Here is a 13,413-nt window from a genome sequence, read left to right as displayed (position 1 = left end):
GACCAAGCCGTGGAGAGAGCTGCACATGACAATTTACCAAGCACAGCCCTGAAAATGTGAATACTGGCACCGTTCCCACAAGAGGGAAGGTGACAGGAAGGTGACAGGAAGGTTCCCACACTGAAGGTGACAGGCAACAAGGACAGGGCTTATGGGAGGAGTCTTTGACAGCTTGGATACCTGTTAATCCCCATGACACACTGCCTGAAAGGTACATTGGCTGGTGCTAAAATATTCCTTAAGAAATTATTTTAATTTCTTTATTGCAAACCTCACCAAGTGTCTGTATCTTTAAATCATATATATATTATTCTTGTCTCTTCCTTTTTTCATTTTCATTCCCTCTCCAAGTGTTTCCTGTAGGCCTCCTGACTACTTCTGCCCTACCTCTCCCCTCTGCACCAACTTCTCCTTTTTCCAGTCTCTTCCAGTTTGCTTCTCCCTCTGTCAGCAGCCTTTCTGAGCCAGATGTCACTTTCACAGCACTCCACAGCCGCTCCAATCAGCTGGCTGGGGGTTCCTGTTGCTGGACTATCCCTCTATGGGAAGCACACATGCAGCATGGGACGATGGGTGAGCAGACAATGGTCCCACAAATGGAACTCTTTGACCAAACATGGCTGCTCATCAGTAGAACATCACTGGTGGAGAACTGGGGATGGCGTGAGTCCCACTGAAGTGCCATGACCCATCTGGGACCACCTGGCAGTAACAGCCCCCCTACTCCTCCTGCCCTTCATCCCATCCTGTCATAGGGATATCCAGAACAGTGGGGTGGTAGCTGAGGTCTTGGGCAAGAGGGGGTGCAGCCCTGGCGGCAACAGATCTCCAAAAGTGGATCCAGGAAGGCTGCCTGGCCTGGGTACCCATCCTAGGCTAGGCAGGGCAGGCACTGGGAAATCACCCAGCCTGTGCCAAAGGCATATTGCCGCTCCCTCAGGACAGCTGCTATGGGGGAAGTCAGGCCAGCACTGCTGCTGAAGCAAGGGTTGAACTGGTGGGACAGGTGAGGTTTGAAGAAGTCCAGAGAAATGCTGGACCCACTGGTTTGCCTCGTTGGCACAGAACGGCAGGCGTGCTCTTTGGCTGCTGGTGCTGGTGTCCACCTGGATGGGGCAGCTCCATGAAAGTGAGGTTCTGAAAATGCTGACAGGTATGTGCTCTCTTTTCTTTTCCCCCTTTTTTCTTAATGTAAGCGAGAGTTCTTTGTTGCCAAAGAAAACACTAACAACAGAAAAGTGGGCATGAAGGGACAGAGCAGGAAGCACGTGGCATGCCATGACGGGACTTGATACAAACTTTCTATTTTTAAAGTGGCTTAATATAGTCCTGAAAAAAAGTTGTTATGAAATATCTCCTTGCTCTCCTTAAAAACATCCTGATTTTATGGGCAGCAGAACAGGCTGGTCCTTTGGCACCTAACAATGATATTGCATTACCAGATCCCAGACACATCCTGTCTCTGGCGAATATAGAGCCCATGCTGAGATCGGAGGCTGTTCCTAACCAAAGCTCCTTCTGCCTGTGCTACAGAAAGCATTTCATTTCCTAAGACGCAGACAACTGAAGCAAAGGCTTCTAGTCAACAGGAGAGTGAAACTTCTAGACATTCAGAATCACAATTTCAGGAGCTGAAGGAAAGAAAATGATATCAGCATGAGGTCCCTCCAAGAGATAAAGTTATTTAACTGATACGTACATGGAGAAAGATCAAAGCCTCTTTCTGTGATGAATAGCCGTGATTCACACAGCTGCGAGGTGCAAAGAAATTACCTAGCTAGCTATCACCTGTTAGCCAGAAAGAAAGCATTTCTTTGCATTTATTTTAAGGTACCCCTTTTGTTCCACAAATATTTAAAGTACTACCTTGTAGCAATGAAATGGCAGGTGAAGTAGGAAGAGGAACAGCATGTTCTTGACTAACCTGGGTTCAGCTGTAAGAGTTATTTTTCTCCTTCTTGGTAGCGGGTCCAGTGCTGTGTTTTGGCTTTAGTCTGAGAGCAATGCAGATAACACAATGATGCTTTAGTTGTGTTGAAGTAGCGCTTACACTGATCAAGGATTTTTCAGTCTCATGCTCTGCCCAGGGAGGAGGGGAAGCCGGAAGGGAGAAGAGACAGGACACCTGACCCAAACAAGCCAAAGGGGTATTCCATACCACAGTACATTGTGCCCAGTGTGTGGACTTGGGAGAGTTACCTGGAATGGCACATTGCTGCTCAGGTCAGGCTGGGTAGTGGTCAGCAGTCGGTGAGCAATTGTATTGTGCATCACTTGTGTTTATTGGGTTTGTTTGGTTTCTTTTTTTCCCCTTTTTAGTTTCATATTCTCTCCCCTTGTTATTTCCCGTATCAGTATTATTATTCATAGTAGTAGTAATTTTGTATTACACTTTAGTTCTTATCTCAACCCATGGGGTTTATATTCCTCCGATTCTCCTCCCCATCCCACCTGGGGTGTTGGCAAGAAGGTGCTGCATGGTGCTGAGTTACCAACTGTGCTTAAACCACAACATTGACACAAGAAATAAGTCACAGTTCCCTCCCACCACCAGAAAGGGAAGTCAGCATAGCTGGAATGGCAAACAGCACTGGGGGAAATCACCTCTGTGTTTTGACCTCCCCCTTCTCCATGTCCTACCTTGGCAGTCCCAGGCTCTGAGGTCACAGGTAAGGGGGCAAAAGGACCCATTCAGCACAGAAGACACTGCCCCAAAGGCATCTCAAAGCTTCACACTTGCACTGCAGAAGGTATCATTGGCTTGTGGCTCCAAGCAGAGCAGCTGGGTCCAGCTTAGACCTCAGACTGGGGTAAGACTCTAGTTTTGCCTGGACCTCTCCACTGCAGAATAGTCACCTACAGCCTGCGATGTTCCACATCGCCGCACAGGGTCTCTGGAGTCCCGAGCAGCCTGGGAAGAGGCATTTGTTTTTTCTCCTAGATAAAGCCGTAGGAACTATTTCGTAGTGAAGACAGGAAAAGCTCTACATAGCATGGCTTTGATGCAGGTTGCTCGTCTTCGATAGCTCAATTTACCATAAGATAGGTATCAACCTGAACTGTTTCTGAGGACTTTTTTAGAAGTGAAATGAACGTTCAGCAGAGGGTACAAACCTCTCTGACCCACAGCCCTTCCCACCTCCTACCCCGACATCTCCCTCTGCCAGTGGGCACAAAGGAGCATGCCAAGGAGACAAAGTTTCACAGGGCTTTTTCCTATGGCAGTCCCAACCACTGTCTTTAGTAAAAGAGGCACATATGGCATCACAAAATAAAGTTGAAAAGGAGAAAGATGCACAATACAAAAAGGAAGATCAAATAATGACAGGAAACAGGAGAATGGTGGTAGGAAAGGCAGCACTATGTTGCAGTGGCTGCCTTTTTGTTCATTGCCTGAGGCATGCCTAGTGCAGCTGAATCCCAGGTTTGGGGTGCCTTAGACTGTGTTTCCTGCATGCAGAAGCAAAGCGAAGCCATGAGGTAGTGTGGGAAGATGTTCACAGAAGATCAATATTACCTGACGTTGCTCATAATATGACTTTCAGCTTTCAGGCCTAATTTTTTCATGCCTAAGTGGCTGCTTTGGGATGAAATTTTCTTAGAAGTATAGTGAGATTGGGGAATAAAGGCTGTTTATCCTAGATTTTTTGGCAGATACCTGATTTTGGCAAAGATGCATTGCCCCAGTATGCTGGAGCAGGGCTTTGCATTTAGCAGGGAGATGTCTTTCAGTCTGAGAAGGGAGTTTTGCTATTGGAATAATCTGCCCAAATTTGGTCAAGATATAGAAGCTTTTGGAGAAATTTCAGTTTGCACAACCTCAGGAAAAAGCTCACTGGATCTTCTACTAGGACAATTCACACTGAGCATGTTTAGTACCAGGAATTCAGAAAGATCCCTGCTCAAGGCTTTAAGCACCAGAGTATGAGTAGTGGTGCTAACACTTCTGGGGAGCCCTGGCTCCTTCTCCTAGGCTCAGATGTCCTGGGTTTAGCAGCAGCAGTCATTTTTAATCCTTCTTAGTAACTGGTGTTTTTGACTTTTTCAGCCTGGGAACATCACTGATAACACTGATGTTTTTAGTTACTGCTCAAATGTTTAGTCTGACCAAGGACTTTGTGAGTCTCATGCTGTGCCAGGGAGGAGGGGTAGCCAGGAGAAAGCAGAGAAAGGACACCTGACCCAAACTAGCCAAAGAGGTATTCCATACCACAGCACATCATGCCTGGGATGTAACTGGGATTTACCCGGAAGGGCACTCTCTGCTCAGTCGGGCTCGGTCGGCAGGTGGTACTGTATTCTCTTCCCTTGTTATTTCCCTTGTCATTATTATTATTGATGGTAGCAATAGTGATTTGTGTTATACCTTAGTTGCTGGACTGTTCTTATCTCAACCCATGGGAGTTACATTCTTTCGATTCTCCTCCCCATCCCTCCAGGGGAGATGCGTGGAAGCAAGAAGGGTGGGGGGTGGGGGGGTGGGGGGTGGAGAGAGACTGCGTGGCTGACTGGGTTTAAACCATGACACAAGGCAATAACGATAAGGCAGATGCCTACCTGAATGCAGGTGGACCACGAACCAAAAGTAGGCAGGAATATGGGTGGAACAGGTAGTCAGGGCCAGAGGATCAGGCTGGGACTTCATACAATATGTGTCATTTCTCATATGCTGAAGGCTGAGACAGTATTAGTTATAGTGCTGCAGCCTCTTTACATGACTGTCAGGTGAATCTGCCCATTTTATCTTCCATTCCACAGCAGCCCCTTTTCCTTCTGTCATCTCCTCTACTCCTTCCCTAATGACTGACTGCTGTCCTCTCCCTGCCCTTCTCAAAAGATCAGTATTTTGCTGCTGGCCCCTGTAATTGCTTAGCTGTTTATTTCTTTGTGCTCATGCTGTCATGCTACCTTCTAGAACAGCCCTCCCACATGTAACATCTGACATCTAGGGCACTCGGTTTTCTTGAAGCTGCCTCTAGCATTGCTGAGTCCTCTCTTACCTTCACCCAGCACTGCTAACTGATCCACATTACCTGCCAGGTTGCCTTTGCCTAACTTTCCATCCACCAGCAGTGATATTAACTTAGATGCTCTTACATGCTCCCAGCTTCCCCTCCCTGATTCTTGAAGTTACCAGTTCTCCTTAACCCACCTGGGATGCCCCCCACACCTTCTCCCATGGCAAAGTCTCTCCTGGCTCACTCCCAGCCTCTGGTTTGCTCTTCACTTCTGCCCCTCTGAGAATAGTCCTCCAGGTCTGAAGACCACTTCCAGTGAGTCTGTGTCCAGGCTGACACCCTGCATTGCAGATTCATTTGCTTATTCTTCCTTATTCTTATCGAAGCATTTCTGCTTCTCTAACTTAAATTATTCTTGCGCCTGCCTCTCTACCAGCACAGAGACAGTCTTTTCCTCATAGAAAAGTTCTTTTCTGCCTTCGTTTCCCCTCTTGCCCAGTCATTTCCCCCAGGGAGCCCAGCCTATCCCTTCACATCTCCTTTCATTACCTCTTCTGCAGCATTTCACATTGGCATTACACAGGGAAAGAGAAACAATCTTAACTTTCAGAGATTGACTCCCAGACCCTTGTGTCGCCCCATTCTTTCCAGCCCCCACCATTCACTCATCAAGCCCCAGAAGTGCCAGCTCACTGGGTTATTTCTTTGGGCCAATTCAAATCACCAACCCTGCAGAAAACATCCTCTGAGGCTTTAAGCTGGGTTTTTTTCTGGGTCAATTCAAATCACCAACCCTGCAGAAAACATCCTCTGAGGCTTTAAGCTGGGTTTTTTCCTGTAGGGTGTTACTGGGCTGAATTTACAATAGTGAATTGAAAGCCAGTGGGCCAGAGGAAAGAGCAGCATCTGGCCAAGGACAGAAGGGACACAATGGGTGGAGGAGTGGAACCTTCCTCTTTCAGCAGCCCCAAGCTGTGAGAGTGGCTCTAATCACTGACTGTCGTTTCACCCTCACTTTCCTCCTGCTCTTTCCTTCATATTATAAATATGTCTCCCTCTAAAAGAACAACAGCTCAATTTCACTTGCTTTGCCAGTGAAGAGTTCCAGGTTCCTTTCCCTTTTAAGCTCATTGGCAAATGGATTTTACATTATTTCCAGTCTAGAGTCTCCAAACAGTACTCTGCTGAGCTTCTGACCACTTCTTTCCCAGCTAAACCTCACAACAAGACACATTAACAGATGTCTTGACCTGTCCATCCCTGTCCCTACAAATAGTGGTCATGAAACACTCACCTTCTCTGGCCTCAGGATCCAGCCTTCTCTGGCACTTGTCTCCCAACCTTCCCTCCTCAGTCTCTGTCACCACGGGTAGCATTCAGGCCTGTTAACATGGAAGCCATCTGCATCAGAAAACTCTCTACATGTTTTCCTGTTCAAGTTATATATAGATTCAAGTATTATGAATATTTGAACAAACCCTTTTGCACCACAGTTTTAATGTCAATCTACCGGTTTACCCAGATGGCAGACTCTCACAGTAACATAGGCAAAAAGACCCTCAGCTTCCTATCTAGAAAACAGGCAGATTTTGCTATCATCTCTTCTAATAGCCCAAGATGCTTGAAGGCTCTACAGGAGGAAAACTGCATCTTGTAGTATCATAGCATTGAAGAGGATCAACTGCTTAACATCATTATGGGAAGCAAATCTGAGTATAAAAGCAATTTGTACTGATGTAACTGAATCTATGCTAGTGCTTTTAGTGGCATAACTACATTAGAAAAAAAAGCCCCATACTTCTAACTGATATAATATTGCTGGAAAGATTTTACATATAAGTGGATCCACAGATTTATTTGCCTCAGGCATTTCTACTTGTGGTTCTGGTTATTTATTTTGGTTTGTTGTACAAAGTCAGGTGCACAGCATGCCACAATGTTCTGTCACTGGAAAGCACACCTGAGTACTCAGGCAGGGCTGGGCACACTGAGCACCTGTGTGAGCCCAGGTTTGGAAACCCCAAGTCCTCTTTGTTGCACCCTAGGGCAATACCTTGTAGAGGCACATAGGGAAGTGTAGGATGCCTATACAACTTCCTCCATCCTACATTTGCGTCCCATATATTTTGCAGTATTTTAAAGAAATCCCTTGATTTCCATATGTTTTTCCTCTATGCAGATCATGCTTGGATCAGCAGAATTTGACTATTGTTTTTACAGCAGCTGTGATAACTTTCTGCAGCAGGAAAAAAACATCACTCTGGTAACAGTGACTGGCGATTTAGTGAACAGCAGCCTTGCTGGTGACAGGAAGCCACATTCCTGGAATTGCACACCTGCATTTTCCCCATCCTCCCAACAGCATGGTGGTGCAAAGAAGGTTATTTTCCTACTGGGAAGGCAGCCAGGGGAAGCAGGTCAGACAGAAGGTCAGTGGGGAATCATCTCAGGACTGGAACAGCCATTAGCCTGGGGCTAGCAAGAGCTGCGAGGGACCAGGTGAAAGGATGGGTGAGAGGCAGGTGTTCATGAGGAATATCTTCTGCACATGTGTAATATAGTAGTAATTTCTAGTATCCTTGCGTCACACTTGAAGGTGATGAAGACCTATGGAAGGTAGATGCTACCTGTGGCTCTTGAGCCTGTTGATACCGGCAGCTTATAGAGATGGTCTTTACAGAGCTTATTATAAAGGGCCTGTCTATGATGGAAGAAGCAGAGTGACTTTTTCTCATGATCTCAGATAAAGAACCGAAGAGTATCTTCCAGAAAACAATGCAGAGATGACACAGACCAAAAAGAGTATTTTTGCATAATTGGACAAGAGAATTTGCAAGAGTACCAAGAGAAAAGCCCACACATTTGAAAAGAAATCAGACATGATTGCATTGCAACTGCCTCCCTCCTTGCTCTCATTTGCCTTAGTGCCAGTCCTGCTGTGTTTCAAAGATATCCTGCTTCTCCACAAGATTTGTGTGCTCATTTCACCTCAGCATCTCTGTCTTCCATCTCTTTATTGTGGCCTTCAGAGGTTCGTGCTGGGTTTTTGCAGTGACAACAAGGGTGGAGACCAGTTCCCCATCCATTTCCAGCCTTACTTATAATATGTGCTCCCTAGATCCTTTGCATGGAACCTTAGCTCTCTGCTGGTTCTTGCTCATATCCCCAACCTCAGCACCTGAGTCCTGTGGCTGCCCTGTAAGCTAGACTCTTATAGCTGTTTCTTTCTGCAGGCTGAAGAGACTGAGGAGGTCCTTCCTGATCTGGGCAGGGAGAGAAGGTTTAGGTAGTGAAGCCCATTTATCTGCCTTTTGGGGAAGCTGGGCAGCAACAAAGAGGTTTCCAAAACTGTTGGTAGGTTGGAAAAAGGATTAAAGAGCATAGGAAAGTGTCTTGTCCAGGGCAGGTGAAATTGGCTGCAACTGTTGGGACAGCTATCTATCATGGCAGCTCTACCTTGGCAATGTGCTGACAGCCAGAAGAGGAAGCTGCAACTGGTATTTTCCTAGGGTGTTTTCCATCAGTTAGTAGAAAGGTATTATTTTTCCAGCAGGAATAAAATGTAAAAGCATGCACAAAGTAGAAATTTTCCTGTAAAAATGTTTTTCCACAGTTTATAGTATAGTGGGTTCAGTTTAGAAAAGTTTCTCTGTGACATTAGATGAAAGCCCGAAAGAGCATCTGCAGTCAATACTCAGACACAGCTGGAGCACAAAAGTGGGTCTCGCCCTAGGTCCAATTCTCAAATCTAAATCTTTAAGGTACCTTTTTTTGCCTCTTTTCTGTTACAGCCCAGGCAGGACATTGATCTATTGATCTTAGTGACAAGCTTATTGCATGGTGAATCCTCATGGACACTTTCTGACTCACCCCAGGAAAAATGAAACAGTGTGTCCAGGGGGGTTGTGGAGTCTCCTATGTTGGAGATATTCAAGACCTGCCTGGACAAGTTCACGTGTGATGTACTCTAGGTTACCCTGCTCTTGCAGGAGGGTTGGACTAGATGATCTTTTGAGGTCCCTTCCAACCCTTAGGATTCTGTGATTCTGTGTCTGTCAGCCCTTGCCAATGCTGGGACCCTTAAGATTAAATTTTTACACTTATTTCTGAGTATCTAGTAGCATCTGAAAGCACCTTTGCAGACAAGTGACTGCCATTTGGTGCTTTCTCACCTGAATTTGGCAGTCTCTGTTTGTTCAGATTTGTCAAAGGGCACATTACCAAAATTCCCCTCTGAGTAGCCCAAGGCATGGCTTGTTAGCTGAAGATTGTAGCCCGCATAGGTAAGATGCCTGCTGTCCTTATTTACACTGACACTAGCCAGGCTTCTTGCCTTCCATCTGGAAATCACTGAAGGTTTGTTTAACCAGGACTAGCCTGACTCTCAAGAAAGTATGTTATCCTCTGCATAAATAAGTGAAGACTCTAAAATCTCTGAGACAATCCCCAAGGCAGGGATTTCTGTTCGCCTACAAATACATTTCAGTGACCACTAAGAGTATCTGTCTCTCGCCTTTTGTCTAAAACACACAGAAGCAAAGATGAGGTGTTTGATACACAGTGAAGTGAGAAAGCAGCTGGAATTCCTGAAGAAGACTCTGCTAAAGGTGTGAACTCTATTTCTACAAGTAAAAGCATGCTTGGTGCCTTCTAAAGGGGCGGGGTGTAGCTAAGTTCTTTCATTTCTGAGGACTGAGTGTGTAGTTTTAGTTGAGTCATCCCAGTTTTCCCACTTATCCCTGGGAGGTGGGCCAGCAATGGCCAAGCTCTCCCTGATGCTTCCCTGTGCCTGACGGCTGCAAGACACCTACCACATACTGCACCACCAGGAGCTGAGAGGAGGGGAAATTCCAGAAGCAATGTGGGAGAGAGCAAGACCAGGCATGCAGCTGTGTCCCAGGACAACCCTGCTGGCTCATTTCCTCCTGGGACTGAGAACTGGGGTTGCCCTTCAAATGGAGTATCTTGGCTCTGGCTGACCTGGCAGTCTCTAGTTACTGCATTCTCTTTCTGCAGTTGGCTCCAGGTGGTCACTAGGTGACCCTTGGTAAGCAGCAGGAAGGTCAGCCAGGGACAGGGAAGAGTGGGAGCTCCCCTTTCTGCCTTTTTATCCCCTTTTCAATGGAAGCATCCCAAGCATTTACGCTGCACTTAGAGTAATATAAAATTGCACCTGGCAATTTTATCTGGCATTCTCAGCAAAATGACAGCTTTTCTTGCATCCCCAAGTCAATGAGAATTGGGGTCATGGTGCCATTTCCAGGGATGTCTTCTACATCTTGCCTTTTGATGGTAAGATAAGATCACTGGTACATATAGAATAGAATCAACTGAGTTGGAAAAGACTTTTAAGGTCATCAAGTCCAACCGTTACCCCAGCACTGCCAAGCCCACTATAAATCCATGTCACTAAAGGCAAACCGATCTCCTCTCAAGGTCTCCTGTCAGGGTGCCTCTCATGATCTCCACTCGCAGCCACTGCTCATCAGTGCCCCATAGTGGCACACAGTATAGCTGCTGTCCCGACCCCTCATGGACACCCCTCATACCCCTCAAGATCTCCCTTCATGGTCACCCCTCATGCCCCACGGCTGCCTGTGCTTTCCCCTCATGATCTCCCTTCATGAATGCCCCTCACCTCTCAGTGCTGCCCTTGCTCTCTCCTCATAATCACCCCTCACACTTCATGGCTCACTCTCAACTCATGATCTCCCTTCATGGCTGCCCCTGCTCTCCCCTCACGACTGCCTCTGATCTCCCCTCACAGTCTCTCCTCATGGCTGATGCTCCACTCCCCTCATGATCTCCTCCTATGGGTGCCCCTGTTCTCCCCTCACGATCTCCGCTCATGGCTGTCCATGGTTCCTTCTCACGATCTCCGCTCATGGCTGTCCATGGTTTCTCCTCACGATCTCCCTTCATGACTGCCCCTCCTCTCACCTCACGATCTCCCCTCATGATTGCCCCTCCTATCCCCTCACAATCTTCTATGTGTGCCCCTGCTCTCCCCAGACGATTTCCCCTCATGGCTGTCCTGGTTATCCTCATAGGAAATCTCCTCATGGCTGCCCCTCCTCTCACCTCACAATCTCCCCTCATGGTTGCCCCTCCCCTCTCAATCTCCTCCCATGGCTGCCCCTGATCTCCCCTCAAGATCTTCCCTTATGGCTGCCCCTGCTCTCCCCTCTCGATCTCCCCTCATGGCCACCCCTCCTCTCACCTCATGATCTCCCCTCATGATTGCCCCTACTCTCCGCTATCTCCTCTCATGGCTGTCCCTCCCCTAATGATCTTCTCTCATGGCTGCCCCTGCTCTCCCCTCAAGATCTTCCCGTGTGGCTCCCTCTGCTCTCCCCTCATGATCTTCCCTCATAGCCACCCCTGCTCTCCCTTAACGATCTCCTCTCATGGCTGCCCCTGCTGTCCCCTCTCAATCTCCTCCCATGGCTGCCCCTGCTCTCCCCTCACGATCTCCCCTCATGGCTGCCCCTGCTGTCACCTCATGATCTCCCCTCATGGCTGCCCCTCCTCTCCCCTCACGATCTCCCCTCATGGATGCCCCTCCTCTCCCCTCACCATCTTGTCTCATGGCTGCCCATGCTCTTCCTTTACCATCTCCCCTCATGGCTGCCCCTCCTCTCCCCTCACGATCTTGTCTCATGGCTGCCCATGCTCTTCCTTCACCATCTCCCCTCATGGCTGCCCCTACTTTCCCCTCACAATCTCCCCTCATGGCTGCTCCTGCTCCCTTCCCGATCTCCTGTCATGGCTGCCCCTGATCTCCCTTCCCGATCTCCTCTCATGGCTGCCCCTGATTTCCCTTTACAATCTTTCCTCATGGCCACCCCTCCTCTCCCTTCACGATCATCCCTCATGATCTCCCCCCACTGTTGACCCTGCTCTCCCCTCATGATCTCCTCTCATGGCTGCCTCTCCTCTCCCCTCTCAATCTTCCCTCATGGCTGCTCCTGCTCTCCGCTCATTATCTTCCCTCATGGCTGCACATGCTCTCCCCTCACGATCTCCCATCACAATCTCCCCTCATGGCTGTCCCTCCTCTCCCTAATGATCTCCCCTCATGGCTGCCCCTGCTCTCCTCTAATGATCTTCTCTCATGGCTGCCCTTGCTCCGCCCTGATGATCTCCCCTCATGGCTGTACTTCTTCTCACCTCACGATCCCTCCTCATGGCTGTCCTTCCTCTCCCCTCTCTATCTCCCCTCATTGCTGCCCCTGCTTTTCCGTCACGATCCCCCTCATGGCTGCCTCTGCTCTCCTCTCACGATCTCCCCTTATGGCTGCCTCTCCTTTCTCCTCATGATCTCACTTTGTGGCTGCCGCTGGTCTCCCCTCACAATCTTCCCTCATGGCTGCCCCTCCTCTCCCTTCATGATCTTCCCTCACAATCTCCCCTCATGGCCGCTCCTTCTCTCCCCTCATGACCTCCTCTCATAGCCACTTCCCTTCTCCCCTCACGATTCCGCTCACTCCTCATGGCCGCTCCTTCTCTCCTTTCACAATCTTTCTTCATTGCTAGCACTCCTTTCCCCTCAGTATCTTTCCTCATGATCTCACCTCACGGCTGCCCCTGCTTCTCTGTCAACGAGCTCCCCTCTTGGCCACCCCTGTTCTCCCCTTATGATCTTCCCTTATGTTTCTCTCTCCTTTCCCTTTACAATGTCCCCTCATGGCCTCTCCTCTTCTCCCGTCACAATCTCCCCTCACCACTCGTGAAAGAGGATGCTGTAGTGGCTATGCTGTCATACCGTCATCTAGCCTGTGAGCTAACTCAGAACCCCATAACTCCCACCCCCTGCTCATCCATCCTGGAGAAGCACTGTTTCATTTCCCTTTTGGGAAAGGGCATCTGGTTCCCTCTGAAACAAACCCACGTGCAGCAGGGAGAACAGGTCACCCCAGGGTGGCCTGAGTGTGCATGAACCTGCACCACATTTGCCTTCCTTCACTCCACATTTTCCTCCAGTACTGTCCCACACAGACATCTCCAAGCACCAGCTTCCGCATGACCTCACCTCACACAGTGTGGCATGCAGCACCTGGGAGGTATCCTCAGCTTCACGTGGTAAGAAGAGTTCCAGAGAGGGACATTTCATCAAGGACTGTAGCAATAGGACAAGAGGCAACGGGTTCAAACTTAAACAGGGGAGATTTAGGTTAAATATAAGGAAGAAATTCTTTACTGTTTGAGTGCCTCATTGATCATGTCCTAAAACCCCAGCGCACTGCGTGGAGCCTGAAGGAGGACTGAGACAAGCCCACTGTGACCTGGGTGTGGTCACTCTTCTCTAGCCCTGAGCAGTACCAGCATAGCCACTGACACTGCCTGTCTGGGGCAGTGATCATGCATGTATTGGGGAAAATATGTTTAGCAGAGCAACACAGTCCATGGTGTCCCTATTGTGTTTCACTTCTCTTTAGGGCACTAAAGACAGTTG

General features: G+C 48.3%; 1 long non-coding RNA gene across 2 annotated transcripts; it reads right to left on the bottom strand.

Annotated features, from left to right (window-relative positions):
- Positions 1-5,783: 5,783 nt before the first annotated feature.
- LOC134165738 (uncharacterized) lies at positions 5,784-12,991 on the bottom strand. Of its 2 annotated transcripts, XR_009965634.1 has the most exons (3): positions 12,900-12,991; positions 6,253-6,340; positions 5,784-6,015 (listed from the first exon to the last, which is right to left on the bottom strand). It is a non-coding gene; the product is annotated as an uncharacterized LOC134165738 (long non-coding RNA). The 2 variants fall into 2 exon arrangements; XR_009965633.1 differs by having other exon boundaries at positions 5,784-6,340.
- Positions 12,992-13,413: the final 422 nt, after the last annotated feature.

The sequence above is a fragment of the Pezoporus occidentalis genome, unplaced genomic scaffold, assembly GCF_034315485.1.
Source record: "Pezoporus occidentalis ecotype Australia unplaced genomic scaffold, CSIRO_AGI_Poc_V1 ctg248, whole genome shotgun sequence".
Classification (NCBI taxonomy): Eukaryota; Metazoa; Chordata; class Aves; order Psittaciformes; family Psittacidae; genus Pezoporus; species Pezoporus occidentalis.
Note: the sequence above shows the minus strand (reverse complement) of the source record. Positions and strands in the feature narration are given on the sequence as shown.